Here is a 17,299-nt window from a genome sequence, read left to right on the forward strand (position 1 = left end):
GCTCTGAGATACAGCCCCTTCACACAGAACATACCTCCTTCCAGGGCTGCTGTGAATGGATAGGTGGGGATTGGGTGTGTGCCAGTGACCGCAGCCATCCACTGTGCCATCACCCTGTAATGTAACCCTACACTGCTTCACCCACTCCAGTACAGGGTTAACCTGCCTTCCCCTGCTTTATACCTGGGTGCACAGTGCTACATGTGGGTGATGTAGTGCAGATGCCATGTTACATGGGCACCTGCCGGGGTCTCTGCATATAGGGAAGACTTGTTACACTACTTCCAGGCAGCTGGCAGTAAATCCACCCTCATTACAGGCAGGCTTTGGTATTTGCAGCTCGTTTTCCCCTTGTTAGTAGTTTATCTCTGTGTGGAATGCAATGTGATACCTTGTGAATGCTTTTACATGCAGCCCTTCAGACTTGCTACATAAGGACTGGAATAAAGAGAATTGTCACTCAGTCTAGTGATACAATAGATGGAGACATTGCTTGATACAATTGGAATGCTTAATCCATGTAACAATGAAGGAGTTTTACTAAATCTGGTGCAAGAAATAAGTGAAAAAGCACTACATTTCTATGGTCTATTTTCTATGGTCTACATTTCATTTGCACTAGTCTTGGTAAATATTCCCCATTCCCCTACAAGACTAAATAGAAAATCATTAATATGTGTCATACATCAGGAATATAGCAATACGTTTTTAAGACAAATTATTAAAGGAAACCTGTCATAAGGACTCTACTCTGACAAGTGGCTTGTATATAGTGCCCATTATAGAGTATATAAATAAAATCAAGGACATCTCATAGTAACTCCTAACTATGTTTTACTGTATATTAACCCTTAAGTACTATCTTGGTGTCCATCATACACCACTATCATACATATGTCATTATGATAAACACCATGATAGTACTTAAGGGTTAACTAAACTTTATCCTGATAGCTGCTTCTATAAGAGTCTCTGCAGGGAATACATCACAGCTTCCATGTTATATAGTATGTACAAATGAGTGGGAGTTAAGTTGCAGTAACCTGCCACAGTCACTACACAGTGTTCAGAGCTGTCTGCTTCTAGCTCCATACACTGTGTAGTTCTGGCTGTGTACTGTGTACTGATGGCTTCTGATATCAGCTGGTAAGTGGAGGGGCTAGACACTATACCAATGGGATATTCATGACCTATCTGAGGCTACCTAAGGACAGGTTTGGGTTGGGAATAGGCAAAGGTCCCCATTTAAAGAGGACCTTTCACCACTTTTGGGCACATGCAGTGTTATATACTGCCAGAAAGCCGACAGTGCGCTGAGTTCAGCGCACTGTCGGCTTTCCCGATCTGTGCCCGGTGTAAAGAGCTTACGGTGCCGGTACCGTAGTGCTCTATGGTCAGAAGGGCGTTTCTGACAGTTAGCCAGGAACGTCCTTCTGCCTCGCGGCGCCAATCGCGCTGTGCTGTGGAGCGGGGAGGAACTCCCCCTCCCTCTCCTGATAATACTCGTCTATGGACGAGCGGTGTGAGCAGAGGGAGGGGGCGTTCCTCCCCGCTCCACAACACAGCGCGATTGGCGCCGCGAGGCAGAAGGACGTCTCTGGCTAATGGTCAGAAACGCCCTTCTGACCATAGAGCACTACGGTACCGGCACCGTAAGCTCTGTACACCGGGCACAGATCGGGAAAGCCGACAGTGCGCTGAACTCAGCGCACTGTCGGCTTTCTGGCAGTATATAACACTGCATGTGCCCAAAAGTGGTGAAAGGTCCTCTTTAAAAGAGGGAGGCTCACAAAAAGTGTATCTTGCACAGAAGTGGGGACAATAAACTTTACATTACATGGATAGTCATTGATACACATTGGTACTGTGCAATGCTTTATTCCCCCTGTAGTGGTGTAATACTTACTAGAAGGTATTTTTACAGACTACATATGATTGCTGTAGCTTTTTAGCAATATAACATCTTACGATTGACTAATCCTGGAGACCTACAAGGAGACCCTTCTAACAAAAGATTTTGAGGATCAGACAAGCCCCTGAGTTTCCTCCATGATGGCCTTTGTGTATAAAGGAATTGCACTGAGTAATTTTCTAGCATTCATGTATTGCATGAATTTCTTCACTTTGTTTACTAATCCTGCCTCTACATCTTTCACGTTTTCCCTATACGTTCAATATAGCCATTGTATTCCATCACTTTATTTTATTGCTCCTGTGTCTGCCTCTTTCTGTCTCTGCTGCACTCTCCCGGCTTGTTGTTATTCTGACAATAGCTGGCATAGTCTGGATTTGTGGTACAGGAAGGTCCAAGGGTGATAATGCTAATTTCAAGAGTGAAATGAGATACTATCCAGTGTCAGTGTTCTTTGTTATCCTGCTGGTTGTCAAGTGAGAAAGGGAATAAGGAAATGGCTCCAGTCAGTCATCCATAAATGAACTGGAGAGAAACTGATGACACTAAGATCTTTATAGATGGGGGCACTACTTTATCCGGATGTATGTTATATTTTAATACAACTTCCTAATATGTTTGTAAAATGCATTAAGAATGTAGTCCTTGATTTGTCCTCTTATATGAACCCCCACTGATCTTCAGAATAAATCTAGTAGGCATTGTACACATACTCTGCTGCAATGGACATATCAACATAGTTGCACACTGTACAGGGCTATTTCAGTCATTCCAATAGAAGTGAAAAAGAACAGCAGTAAGTATGTAAGTCCCTCATTACTTTACTATAAAGGACACAGAACTCTGATTCTCAAGATCAATGGGGGTTTAGGCTGTGGATCCTATAGAAAGCATCACCTGTGCTGTGGATAGGTGATATGTGTTGATCGGATAACTCCCATAAGAGTGGGTTCCTCTGTTCAGGATCCCCATCTCGTAGGTTTGCCATACACATTAGACATATCTCAGCCAAACCTGCTCACTGGATAAGTAACTAAAATGTATGGGAAGCCTCCTGTCTCTCCTTCGCCAGCAAATGTCAAGAAAGAAAAGAGCTAGACATGTTGGATTGTTAATATGTCTGATCCTTTGTTCTTTGGGACATAAGCCACCACCATAGTTGTCTGCCAGTGGCTTACTCCCTTCTTCCTACTGAGAACACTTGTGTATAGGGGGACTGGGAAAGTTATCTGATAGGAAACTAATCTGTATAGCCAGTAAGACCTAAGACTACATTCCCCCTCTGAATGTTAATTTTTTTTGTTCTTTTGACATTTGCACAGACAGGTATGTCCACCCACAATACATACGTAAAAGAACCACCATTCAGAAAGTCATGACCTACAGTCAGAAAGTCACAGCCTATGGTATAGTTACATATTATGGATTTTCTCACTTTTACCATATGGTAACAGTGACTACAGCATTGTGTTTTATTCCATTGTGTTTTATGCCATTGGTTAAAGAGGATCTATTACCATCTCCATAAACTCCAGCTCTTTACATTGTTTAAAAGGCTCTGCTCCACCAAATCCAGTGCAGTTGGAATATTTTCCCTATCCCCACCATTCCCAAACAATCAGTGCTATAATTATTGGTACCTGATAAGCTGATTGGGCTCTCTACTGTCAGGTGGGTTATACTGGTGATATACTCTGGCGGTGACATAAGAAAGGGGTCATAAAAAGTGGGGTCATATCCTGTGGGGAGCAAAATAAGGGGATCATAAGGTTATATACCATGTAAGGGGGTAAAAAAAGGGGGCCATATAACTTGTGGGGGGCTAAAAACGAGGTCATAAACCATGTGGGGGAGAGGGGGACATGTACCATGTGGTGGGCCAGAGAAAAGGATCATATACCATGTGGACAGGTGACCAGAAAAAGGAGGTGATGTATTGTGTTGTGGGCCAAAAACAAAGGGCGCCATGTATCGTGCAGTTGGCCAAAAAAATGGTGTTGTAAATCGTGTGATACCAAAAAAAGGGGTTGTTATACTAATTAGGGAGGCCTCATTATGTAACCAAATATAACTGGGTGGATATCTTTTTTGGGGGGAGCCTTACCATAGTTCCTGTAGATTGCAGAGAGGCTAGGTTCACCCCTGGTAAGGACTAGACTAAGAACTGTGCCAGAATGAGTTAAATGTCACCTACTAATGGATGCAAAGATCTAAAAGGGTCCACTTTAAGTGAATCTGACAAAAGAAAATTGGAGTAAGCAAACAGTATTCTGCTGCAGGTAAAATCTTATATATGAAGTCAGTCCTGAAATCTTTGAGACATAGCGTGAGCCTACTCTTTTGATAATGGACTATGTCTTGCTTCTTGCATTTGAAGTGGTTGGGTGTATTATGTCATGTGTTTATTTGGTAGTTATCACAGTGTTCCCTCCTCACTTCCTCCTGGAGCATAATTTTCACATATACATTTGAAACCTGACAGTTCATCCGATGTTTGCTAATCCTTTTACTTTGAAGATAGAAATGTTTTCCTTGAGGGCATCACCCAAGGCTTCTTCTTCCTTTCCTTTTGTTTTGTCTTTGTGCTAATTGTCACATACCTTGTAATTTTTCACCCCCTGGACTTGAGTTTGACAGACACCAAGTCCAGCTGCTCCATTTTCTGTTTAACCACTTGCTGGGAAATGTATTTTCTCTGAACTCCGGCTTCCATCACCTGCCATCACAGGCAGACGATACAGCTACTGCCCCTGACAGGGAGGGATCCTGCTGAGGAACACACAGGAGGTTTACAAGAACCCCTTGCCTTCCATTGGCCTATTTAGTGTAGAAGTTCCTCTATACATAGTGTGTACTTCAAAATTTTTCATACTGATGACCTATGTGATTTGCCGGGACATCTCTGGAAGCTGCTAGTAGATACAAGAAATAGGATCCCTGAAACCACCACTGTGCAGTGGACAGGGCTACTGCCCCACTGCACATGCTGCTCATCCACTTACAGCTTCTGCCACCCTGCTGATCTGTTCAGAGTCTGGGTATCAGACCCTCACAGATCCCATATTGACGACTTAAGGCTGAAAAACCCATTTAATGATTATAAATTGAATCATGTAATACTCGGTATCTCCTGTGGAGGTGCCATAGAGAAATTGAATACTTACAGATATTCTCCACAGATCACAACTCATTACCGGGAACAATTTTTAATCAACTTCTTATTAAGGGACTTAAGAAATGGCTTTTGATCTTTTTAATATTTTAATACATGCAAATATCTCTACCATGAACATAAACTAGATGCTTGTCCTCAGGACTATTGGGTATTAGTTAACACTACCTGAGTTGTAAAGTGGACCTAAATTTTTTTAAAAATTGATTCTTGTTGTCAGAAGAAATCTATACATCACATTGAAGTAAGGGTGGATGGGCAGGGGAAATCCAGCTGTAGGAGTTACTTCAATAAGTTATATCTCGGGCACTTAAAATCTTAGAACAGAGATTCTGGTGTCATATGCAAAATGAGGTTCTCTTTTCAACTGCATGAGCTCTGGAGATATTACATGTCGATAACACAATTAAAAATTACTTATGAATCCGCCAGTCCCAATTATGTTTTTAACTTGTGATATCTCAACAAATAATACAAGTAGAACCAGGGTCGCTCTGCTAATGAGAATAGGTGAAGCAGCTGCGTTAGGTGACACTTTCGGAGAGGGTGGCAATTTCATTTTAGTTTTTTCTAGTTTTTTTTTTCTAAACTAGACCAAGTCAGGCCGCTCTGAAAAGAAATCTGAGTGGCCCTGTCCTTGGCTAGCTTAAACCTCTGTGTCTCAGCGCAGGTGACAATGATAAGATGTCATCATGTCTCCTGCACTGAGACGTAGACGTCTTATGTACGGCCAGGGGAAGAAAAGGTGGCAGCAGCAGCGGTGACACAGGCTCCATCAAAGGATTGCAAGGTATGTAAGTAAGGATACGTTTTTGTTTAATAGGCCGCTACCTGCTGGAGTTTCCCCAGCAGGTATCAGCCTATTTCCCTACCTATCCACAGTCCTGCTGATGGCTGCCCCCCACTTCCACTTCTGCTATAGGATGCAGAAGAGGGGAACAGTAGCAGCTGTGAGCAGGCCCAGGCTCGTGAAGCCAAACAACTACCGCTATCATTATACTCCGGGGTCTTTTCAGACTCCGAAGTGTAATAATCGCAGCCCCAGAGGAGGTGATGAAACATAATAAAGCCTGTTACTCACCTCTCCCGGATCCGATGTTACTCCTAGCAGGCTTCAGTCCTTTATGGCAATGTCCCAGACATCATGTGGACCACATGACGTCTACAACATTACCATAAAGGCCCAAAGCCTGTGCTAGGAGTAACACCAAATTCAGGAGAAGTGAGTTAGTAACAGTGTTTATTATGTTTCTTCACCTCCCCTGAGTCTCTGATTATTATACTCAGGGGTCTGAAAAGACCCTCAGATTATAATAATAGTTCATTGGTGGGCTACTATGGGGTATAATAGATGTTGAGTGGGCAACTGTGGGGCATAATACTGTGGCCCTAGCAACCTCTATTATGTCCCACAGCAGCCCCTGCAACCACTATTATGCCCCACAGCGGCCCCTGCAACCACTATTATGCCCCACAGCGAGCCCCTGCAACCTCTATTGTGCCCTTCAGTGGCCCACCCAAACTCTATTATGCCCCAAAGCGTCCCTCTTCAACCCCTATTATGCCCCACAGTCTATTGTGCCACTATAGGCCATAAAAGAGTTTGCAGGGGCTGCTGTGGGGCATAATAGAAGTTGCAAGGGCCGCTGTGGGGCATAATAGAGGCTGCAGAGGCCTGTGTGAGGCATAATTCCACGTACAAGGGACATTTATGAAAGCTTTCATTAGGGGACATTATGAATAGAAGGGCAGAAGAATGCCCATAAGATCTGTGCACGAGAATGTACAGATTTCTGCTGGCAATAGAGAAACAGACAGTAAGTGGAATTTAATAAAGGATTTAACAGAAAGGAATCAATTTTTTTAAATAAAATATATTACAACTTATATTAATGACACAAATGGTGCCAGAAAGTCAATAGCTGTTGAAAAGTTCAGGTACGCTTTAAGATGACCATACACATGGACCTTTGTTTTATGCAAAAAACTGAAAACAAACAGTCCTTTAAAACTTAGAGCGGCCGGTTCACGTCACTATGGCCGATGACTACATCTTGGCCACTACTATCCTTATTTCACAATTAAGTTTTCTTCCTAGAGTTCAACAAATAGACCTATTTCGTATCACTTGGATCCGTACAAGTGGCTACACCAAGAGATAATTCACTTTGTATCTGCCAAAAATAACAGAAGTGAATTACACATCTCTCTCGGAGCCATACATTACTGAGAAACATTTTAGGAGACTCTTAGAAAATGAAAGTCCCGACTGCCATATGGCATTGGATCTCAGCACAGGCTGGAAAGTTCTCACTGCCATAGGTTATTCAATCTGCTGCAAGACTGTGTTTTCTTTGGACTGAGTCAAATACACACAGGCATGTTTTCAGTTTGCAGCTGTAATATGAAGAATGTCAGGGACAGGCGCATAAGCTTTTATATATCTTCCATAGAAGTAATGAACATTTCTAGCATGGATCATTAGCAATGTATTGTCAATTCCCGGGTTATTAACTAGGTCAATTGCTTTGTGTCAATTATTATTACAGACCGTAAATCTGGCGCACAGAGGTGTAGTTGGAACACTGACCAAGGAGGACGTCCATTGTCCTGACTAGTTGGCGCATTTAGCACTCAGTTTCTCAGAGCCAAACTGCAGAACAATACCAACCAGAGCAAAAGGATGTAACATTAATGCTAAGTCTCAGCTCTCCCTTGTGTCATTTCTATGACTTGTATTCTGGCCCAGGGTAACTTCTTTCTGCCAATGCTGCTGTCAGCTTTGGAACAAACAGGATCAGTAAGGGTACAATGAAGAAGGTTACAAATAAATCCTTCACAAAGGCTAAGTACAACATATCAATGTCCTTGTAATGTTAGTTATTTGTACAGGGCTAGAGGGCTATCCTAAACCCAAATGGTAGCCTGAATAAACTCAATATACTTCCATTCAGAATCCACAGAGCACCCATACCTAAAAATACAGTACATAGACAACGTGTCATGACCTGGTTGTTTGTATATGTTGGTGTGTGTGTCAGCTGGGGATTTGATCCGGGCTTGTGTGTGCTTCTGGTGGTTGCTTTGCCACTGGGCCATCTGGTTTGGTATTGGTGTCAGTCCTCTTAGCATACTTGAGGTTCCAGGAATCGAACCTCAGGTGTTTAATATTGCCATCATCCTATGGGAGGATTCTGGGGCCTTTTTAAGGAAGAGGGCTGGCTCCACATGTTGCCGGTTTTCGTGGTTTACACCTTAGGATTCTTGGCTCTAGGAGGAGGATTGTTTTTGTGAAAGTTCCAACTGATTAGGAAGTGGTGTGAGAGTTGCCTGTTGTTTGTATCTGGTTTGTTCCCTCACACCCTATCCTTCTGCTCTGTTTGCCTGGCACTTTCTTGTGGTTTGAGAGGTTTTGGGTTCCAGTGTTTTCCCCAGTCCTGTGTTTACCCTTTCCTCACCTCTCCACTGTCCCACTCCTCATTTTCTTGTTTTGTGTTGTGCTGCGTGTCCGTTGTCCAGCACCTCCCAGCCTGTTTGTCTGTCTGCAGCTGCACCTGGATTTCTGTAGGGGTCACCACTTTAGAAACCCCAGTCCCTAGCTCCCCTATAGCTCTTGCCCTATCTGTCTGCTAGGTCTTCGTGCTAGAGAGCCAGGAGTTGTCGGGGCCAAGACTAGCTTGGGGACAGCTGACCACCACCCGTAGGCAGGGCCTAGCTAGCCACCGTAGTGCCAGGGATAGTCTCCCTCCCCTGTTTCCTTAGCGGTGCGACTCAGACACGAACGTAACACAACGTACATGTAGTATAAATGTATCAGAAAATTAATAGAACTCCTTAGAGAAGTACCCACACAGTATAACATAATCCTTTAATAGTCCCACCATGGGGAAATTCAGTGTGTTACAGCAGCATGGATAATATAGTAATATATGACAAGAAAGAACACATACAAGCTCAGAATAGCAGATAGAAAGGGATACTAGCAGGCATAGCATCTAAAAAGAAAAGAAGACTTCAGGATCATTTAGTTCTCTGTGCGGAGTGATCTCCGCTTAGCCCGATGTAGATTATACAGCCTGACCACGGTTAGGAGGAAGGATCTTCGATAACGCTCCTTCTCACACTTGGAGTGAAGCAGTCGGTCACTGACATGGGATGTGATCTCCAACATGGGATGGGAGTTGCTCTCCAGGATGGAGCTCACCACAGACAGTATCCTTCTGTCACCCACCACCTGTACTGGGTCCAGGGAACTCCCAAGGATAGAGCTGGGCCTTCTAATCAGCCTGTCAAGTCTATTTCTGTTACTGGCTGGTATGCTACTCCCTCAGCAGGCCACTCAGAAGAAGATGGCTGACGCTTTCCACAGAGTTGAAAAAGGCCCTAAGAAGTGCCCCCTGGACTCCAAATTCCCTCAGTCTCCTGAGCAGGTAGAGCCTGCTGTGACCCTTTCTGTGCATCGCCTCCAGGTGATCAGCCCAGTCCAGTTTATTATTGAGGAGCACACCCAGGTACTTATAGGTATGCATATACATAAGTGCCCAGAAATCCTACCTTAGCTCCTTCCACCTAATATTTACATTGGGTTGGAATATTTGCTGCCAAATTATCTTGTTTCACTCAAGATAAATCACTGCAAAGATACACTGGTGAGAAAAGAGTAACAATGTCTTGAACTTTTGACTTTCAGGCTCCATATCTCACCATCCACTACAGCTTCCAATGTGAGATTACCATCATTTTATAGACAATCATCTTGGCTATCTCATACCTAACTGTGATTTACAACTATTTAGCATATGATTAGTTATACAGATTCTTGTCATGTAACTGCATTGTGTTGTATATTATAAATTACAACCTGTTCTCACATTCCCGAATAGTTCAGTGTGGTATTAAATTAATTCCCAAGCGAAAGGTCACTGGTTCAAATCGAGGGTCAGTCATGAAGAAGAAAAGAGAAGGAGCATCCTCCAGCTCATCAATAGCGGTCTATCGGCCAAGAAAATTGTTGAACTGTGGTTACACATGGATACCAGAAAACCCATTGATTATAATGGAGTCCATTGGATATCTGCCATTTTAAAACCTAAGGGAGAGGAAAGTCTGAGCAGGACATTTCTCTCTGCCGATTTTTGGTGGTTTCTGCTATGGTGTTTCCAACGGAGACTCCGGTGCAGATGTGAACTCAGCCTTAGCCTGCTTCTTAAATCCTGCTCTCTTTATATTCGTTTCCAATGATAATGAACCTAATCTAAGTTTTAATCCATATACCTGTTTGCTTAGGGACAGTTTACTCTTCTAAGCCTTGCTTCCCTAGGTGTCCTTGATGTTGGGTGTGAATGAGACACAGTAGACATGGTGGCAATTGAGCAATTTATTTAAACATATCTGCCATTCACAAGTAACATGGAGGAACAGTTATTTTAGTCACACAGTATCCATATGCAGGGTAGTCTATAAACACGGACAATAGTGGCATCCGATTTTCACCTCCTCCTCTCGCCCCGTCTCTTTACTCCATAGCGAATATGAAGTGATTTTGGACTTGGTCCTTTTTAAAAACTACATTGAATTCAAAATTCATTGAATTTGAAAGTTTTTGAGACCCTTCAGAAGAATTTTTTAGGAGAAAAAAACCAACATAAGGCTAAGGCCCCAGATAGCAATACACAGCTCAAAAGCATAGCAGAAGTGCATCACATTTTTAATTGCATTTTTCAGCAGATTTTACCCCTTATTATACCAATACTTAATGCACAAGTGTTTCCACATACTGAGATTTTCAAAAACACGCATTTTTGGAAATGCAGCTTTTCCACAGCAGATTTTTTCTGCATTATTTGGATGGGATTAGCCAGAATCTCTTTATTTTGCAGGTATTGTAAAATGCAGCGTTTTTGCAACATGGGGCTTCAGCCTAAGGCAGTTTCACATATCAGGAAATCCCCCAACACTTCATTGCTTTAGTTTATTTTCACACAAACCTTTCTATGATGAAGTTGATTTATCTTTTAAGCTTCTGTTCGATGTGAGACCTTCTTATGACTTAGAGATATCAAAGCGATCCAGAACTAACTTCCTGGGGTGGTTGTGATAGCCGTTTCTTTCTTCACAAGGAAACTGTCTCCTTGGCGCCCAATTCTGAGAATACAAGCTATATTCTGAAAATGATGAGATGATTGATGAGTCAAGAAGTTTATCGCTACTTTCCTGAGTATGCATCAGACTGGAGGACACGATAAGTAGAAGACTTGAGGTATAGAAACAATACATTCATTAGGTAGACATCAGCCTCAGGAATTCTCAGGGGGATTACGGACACTAATAGTGGGGAAAGAAAGCAAGATTAAATTACACAATAAACAGGTAATGTCATGTTGGTGGCGTCTGCCAGTTATCACGGACACATCTCTGGCTTTACCATAAAGTTAAACAAACAGTAAGTCTGACATGGTTTGCCTCATCCCTCACGCTCTTTGTTACAACATAAGATCAGCAGCTGAGACCTTAATCACTTTGTGACAGATGTTATTCTGTCACATCTACAAACATCTTGTTATGTTGATCTTGGATGATGGGAAGTGGGGTTGCTATTCGCAAGCAGAGCCATACTCTTACAATCTACAAGAAACACAAGGCTCACAATCAAAACAAGGCGCCCTATATGTAATTTTTTTGCACAGTTTTGGGTTTTGTAATTGGTTAAAACATGAATAAAATTATATAAATTTTGTATCCCTGGAATAATAGCAACCCATAGACCCATACAGATGACACGTCATTGTGCTTGCACAGGGAATGCTTTAAAAATGAAGCCCATAAGAAAGTTGCACAAGCACAGTTTTTCTCCAATTCCACCCCTTTCTGAATTTTTTTTATAGCTTTCCAGTATATTATACTGAATATTACATGCTACCATTGCTAGGTATAATTTGTTCCACAAACATTAAGCCCTCATTTAGCTGTGTCAACAGAAAAGTAAAGGTATAGGGTTTGGAAGGTGGGGAGTCAAAATGGAAAATCGAGAAACGCCTGCAGCTGGAAGGGGTTCAGGGGTTCAAATAACGCTTTCAATGTTTGCAAAGGCATACTGCATGGCTAGGTTGTGGTTTATATATTCTTATAGCTGTGGCATGTAGCATAGATAGATAATGTAGATACAAAATCCAATTTAAAGTGAAGACTAGGGTTGAGCCAATCTTGAGATTTCAGGATCGTTTTTAAAAAACGATTTCTGATCATTTTCCATCTGAACCCGATCCCTATTCCGATCCTAATGCAAGTCAATGGGATTTTTTAATGATCGAAAATCAGATTTTAAAAACGATCCTGTTCACTACACAGCGTGGAGTCCAAAAATTGAAGGCTTCAATTTTTGGACTCCATGCTGTGTAGTGATTAAAAAATCCCCCGGCTACTTAGTCCTCCCCACTTACCTGCACAGAATCGCTGCCGCTGCTGCTCACCATTTTTCTCACTCCTCTTCTCTCTACTTCACATGACTGCAGAGCGCCGTGCGCGCCCCCACCTCCCAGGCTAGTGTTTCTGATGCTGGGAGTAGGCAGGGCTTGTTGTGGCTTAGTAGAGTGTGGGCGGGTACAAGGCAGGGAGACGTGAGTGCATCACTCACGTCTCCCCTCTCAGTACCCACCCGCACTCTCCTAAGCCCTAAGCCCCGCCTTCTCCCAGCATCTGTAACACTAGGTGGGAAGCGGGGGCGCGCACGGCGCTCTAGTGTTCTAGTGTTCCTTGCCTACAACTACTAAATACTATATATTATAAGCCATAAAAAGGTTAACAATCTTTATATACAAGTCCAGTCTATCCTAGGGTCTTGAAGCGTCTCATTTGTCATCCTAACTGAAAATAGAATGAGTTCTTGCATATATATGTGTACCACATGATGCCCTTCTAACAGGAAATCCCTCTATTTTTGGAGTGTAATATTTCATATAAACAAATGTGTCATTCCATTGTTTCACTCTATAGGAAAAAGCTGTAGACTGACCTTAACTTTTGAGAATATATTTCCCTTTATGTCCCAATATTTGTTTAATAACGTTTATATGAGATTTTCATCACATTATACTGCTTTTCATAAATGAGATGAACTATTGGCTGTGCCTGTGTGCTTAATGTCTAGACTAACATGTCTTACTGGGAAAACAAGTGGACATCCTGAGTAAACAGTGTTTGCCTTTATTTCAGAGAATCTCCAAGTAAAGAAAAAAGTCCGTTTTTGTTGGGACTCTTCCCATATGATTGCAGAGATGTGTTTCCTGAAGGTTTCACTACATAATAGATTTGAGGAGTGAAAGAATGCAGAAAATATAAAAAGAGGGATTCCTGTCCAGATGCACCAGGGGCTGGATGTGCCATTCTGATTGTGGCTTATGATTCATAGTGTTCAAAGGCTTCCTGTAACCTTCTGCATGGTTAATAGGTATGGAAGGAACAAGAGGTGAATCTGACTGGAAACAGATTGCATTTGGTATGAAGGTTTGTGCTAATGAAAACAAGACTTTTTGATTTTTTTCAAGTTGTGCGGTAAATTGTAAAAATATTTGGCTGCACGAGAACAGGTTTTAATGCCAACACCAGAGGATGTAGCCATGTGACTTAAACTGTTACAGAATGGAGCTGGGGGCATGACTAGGGGATTGGAAAACAATGGGCAAAATAGCTAAATGCAGATATGTGGAAAAAGCTGAATCTTTGTCCCAGGTGTTCATACAGATGTGTAGACTAAGCTTGCACCATTAGTCAGCTATACAACCCAAATTATGCCATCGTATAAAAAAAAAACTATAGTAGTTATTAATGACTTCCCAGCACCTGAGATTTCTACGAGTTCTTAACATACAGCAAACTTTTAGGTCACTTTTCAATCCTAAGGCCCCACGTTAGGAATACGCAGCTTATTTTGTTGCAGATTTTGTTGCGTTTTTTTTTTGTTTTTTTTTTTAACCCAAAGCTAAGAATGGCTACAAAAGGAATGGGAAGTACACTCACCGGCCACTTTATTAGGTACACCTGTCCAACTACTCGTTAACACTTAATTTCTAATCAGCCAATCACATGGCGGAAACTCAGTGCATTTAGGCATGTAGACATGGTCAAGACAATCTCCTGCAGTTCAAACCGAGCATCAGTATGGGGAAGAAAGGTGATTTGAGTGCCTTTGAACGTGGCATGGTTGTTGGTGCCAGAAGGGCTGGTCTGAGTATTTCAGAAACTGCTGATCTACTGGGATTTTCACGCACAACCATCTCTAGGGTTTACAGAGAATGGTCCGAAAAAGAAAAAACATCCAGTGAGCGGCAGTTCTGTGGGCGGAAATGCGTTGTTGATGCCAGAGGTCAGAGGAGAATGGCCAGACTGGTTCGAGCTGATAGAAAGGCAACAGTGACTCAAATAGCCACCCGTTACAACCAAGGTAGCCAGAAGAGCATCTCTGAACGCACAGTACGTCGAACTTTGAGGCAGATGGGCTACAGCAGCAGAAGACCACACCGGGTGCCACTCCTTTCAGCTAAGAACAGGAAACTGAGGCTACAATTTGCACAAGCTCATCGAAATTGGACAATTGAAGATTGGAAAAACGTTGCCTGGTCTGATGAGTCTCGATTTCTGCTGCGACATTCAGATGGTAGGGTCAGAATTTGGCATCAACAACATGAAAGCATGGATCCATCCTGCCTTGTATCAACGGTTCAGGCTGGTGGTGGTGGTGTCATGGTGTGGGGAATATTTTCTTGGCACTCTTTGGGCCCCTTGGTACCAATTGAGCATCGTTGCAACGCCAAAGCCTACCTGAGTATTGTTGCTGACCATGTCCATCCCTTTATGACCACAATGTACCCAACATCTGATGGCTACTTTCAGCAGGATAATGCGCCATGTCATAAAGCTGGAATCATCTCAGACTGGTTTCTTGAACATGACAATGAGTTCACTGTACTCCAATGGCCTCCACAGTCACCAGATCTCAATCCAATAGAGCATCTTTGGGATGTGGTGGAACGGGAGATTTGCATCATGGATGTGCAGCCGACAAATCTGCGGCAACTGTGTGATGCCATCATGTCAGTATGGACCAAAATCTCTGAGGAATGCTTCCAGCACCTTGTTGAATCTATGCCAAGAAGAATTGAGGCAGTTCTGAAGGCAAAAGGGGGTCCAACTCGTTACTAGCATGGTGTACCTAATAAAGTGGCCGGTGAGTGTATATAGTAAGTACCAGCACTTATACTTCTCCCCTCTGTTCAATCTATTCCTGGCATAAACCGGAGCAAAACCTGCAACAAAAAAAGATGCATTTCTGCAATGTAGGGATTCATCCTAAAGGCAATATATTTAGTTACCAATAACGTACAAAAAAGATGCGGGTCCGCAACACTAAGATACGTATAAAATGACTTTATTCCATCGGATTAAAAATAGGTCGGAATGACCATCCAGACAGAGCGCTGGTACAAAGACAAGTGCAAAAAAGATTAGAAAAAGTGAAAAAACAACATGCTGCCGAGGTCTGACGCGTTTCGGGGTCTAGTATGCCCCTTAATCATAGCTCTACCAGTCAGTGTTCGTTCCCCATATAAATAGCTAAAGAGACATGCGTAACTCACCACCCACTACAATCTAATTGGGTCTACATTCGATTATATAAGGTGCACCTGATGCGTCCTGTTCAAAGGCAGAAGGTTGTTCCATCACAATAAAAATTGGTTCAAACTCTGTTTCCAATATATTACATCTACACATTCTTAACAATATAAACAAAATATCATATTCTTAATCAAGTAATGATAAGAAGGTAATGACAAACACCGATACAATGAGAAACACCAGATCGCAAAACTAATATAACAGTGTCGTCTTATACCGTTGCGTAATCACGTAACGCAACGTCTTCCCATGTTATTACATAGTCACGTGACACGCCCTATCCAATCAGAAGCGTCACGTGACTAAAGCTGACCAATGAAAATTGGGTGTACTGTAAATAATAATTTTTTAACTATATACTAGTGAAATGTACATCCGTATAGATAGAATTCAACCGATCGCCAACCAATAAGCATGTCTGGATGGTCATTCCGACCTATTTTTAATCCGATGGAATAAAGTCATTTTATACGTATCTTAGTGTTGCGGACCCGCATCTTTTTTGTACGTTATTGGTAATATAGCTCCGTGGAGTCGGGAGGATGGGTCGTGCACCTAGGTAACGCTACATGGACTTAACGATCATTTCTTCTGAAGGGTGAGCTTACCTTGATACTTTTTTCAAATTGAATATATTTAGTTATACAAACCTTAACTGCAAAATTACTTACATTTCTATAATCTAAAGAAATTACATCTAACTGTTAAAGTTAAGTCAACCAAAAATATAAAAGTGAATTCATGTGATGACAATATTTAATTGTTAACATAATTTTCCAGTGAATGCTCTGAAGGACACCCCATGGCTTGCTATGTACTTCCTCATGTGACATTGGAGTCATCTCTTGCCCTGTCCCAATTACAGGGGTCACAATTACGTTTGCCCAAAGACTCTGGAAATTCTTTGAAACAACACCAAATCTTTACACATGACTTCCCCTCTGCATAGTCTGCATGCCTAGTGCCTGCCGTACCCTGAGGAGGTCTGTGTGGCCCAAGTAACAGCTGTTATTAAGACTATGGACAGGAGATTGTGGAAGTGATTATCATGAAATGTGCACGTTCAGACAGGCTTTTCTTATAGGGGTTGTAGGTCTGTGACACTGACATTTTTCCGCTGTCTTCCTTGTAATGAATTTCATTCAAAATCATTTTCTTTTTGACCTTGTTCTTTTGAACACTGAAGCAAAGATGGATTTATATCTCCATATGGAATTTGTATATGCAATATTTTATGTAAGTTACTGAAGAAAGTGATCTCTGGTCAGTGTCCTGCAGTACTAACCCCAGGGTGCATTCACACTACGTATACGGCAGCTTATTCTGAACGTAAAACACATTCAGAATAAGCGGCATATAAAGCAGTTCCATTCATTTCTATGGGAGCCGGCATACGAGCGCTCCCCATAGAAATGAATGGGCTGCTTTTTTCACTACGAGTACTCCCATTGAAGTGAATGGGATGTGCTGGCATGTACGGCTAGCTCTGCTCCTTCAGAGCCATACACGCAAGCACTCTCCATTCACTTCAATGGGACTGCTCG

The sequence above is a fragment of the Leptodactylus fuscus genome, chromosome 5, assembly GCF_031893055.1.
Source record: "Leptodactylus fuscus isolate aLepFus1 chromosome 5, aLepFus1.hap2, whole genome shotgun sequence".
NCBI classification, from domain to species: domain Eukaryota; kingdom Metazoa; phylum Chordata; class Amphibia; order Anura; family Leptodactylidae; genus Leptodactylus; species Leptodactylus fuscus.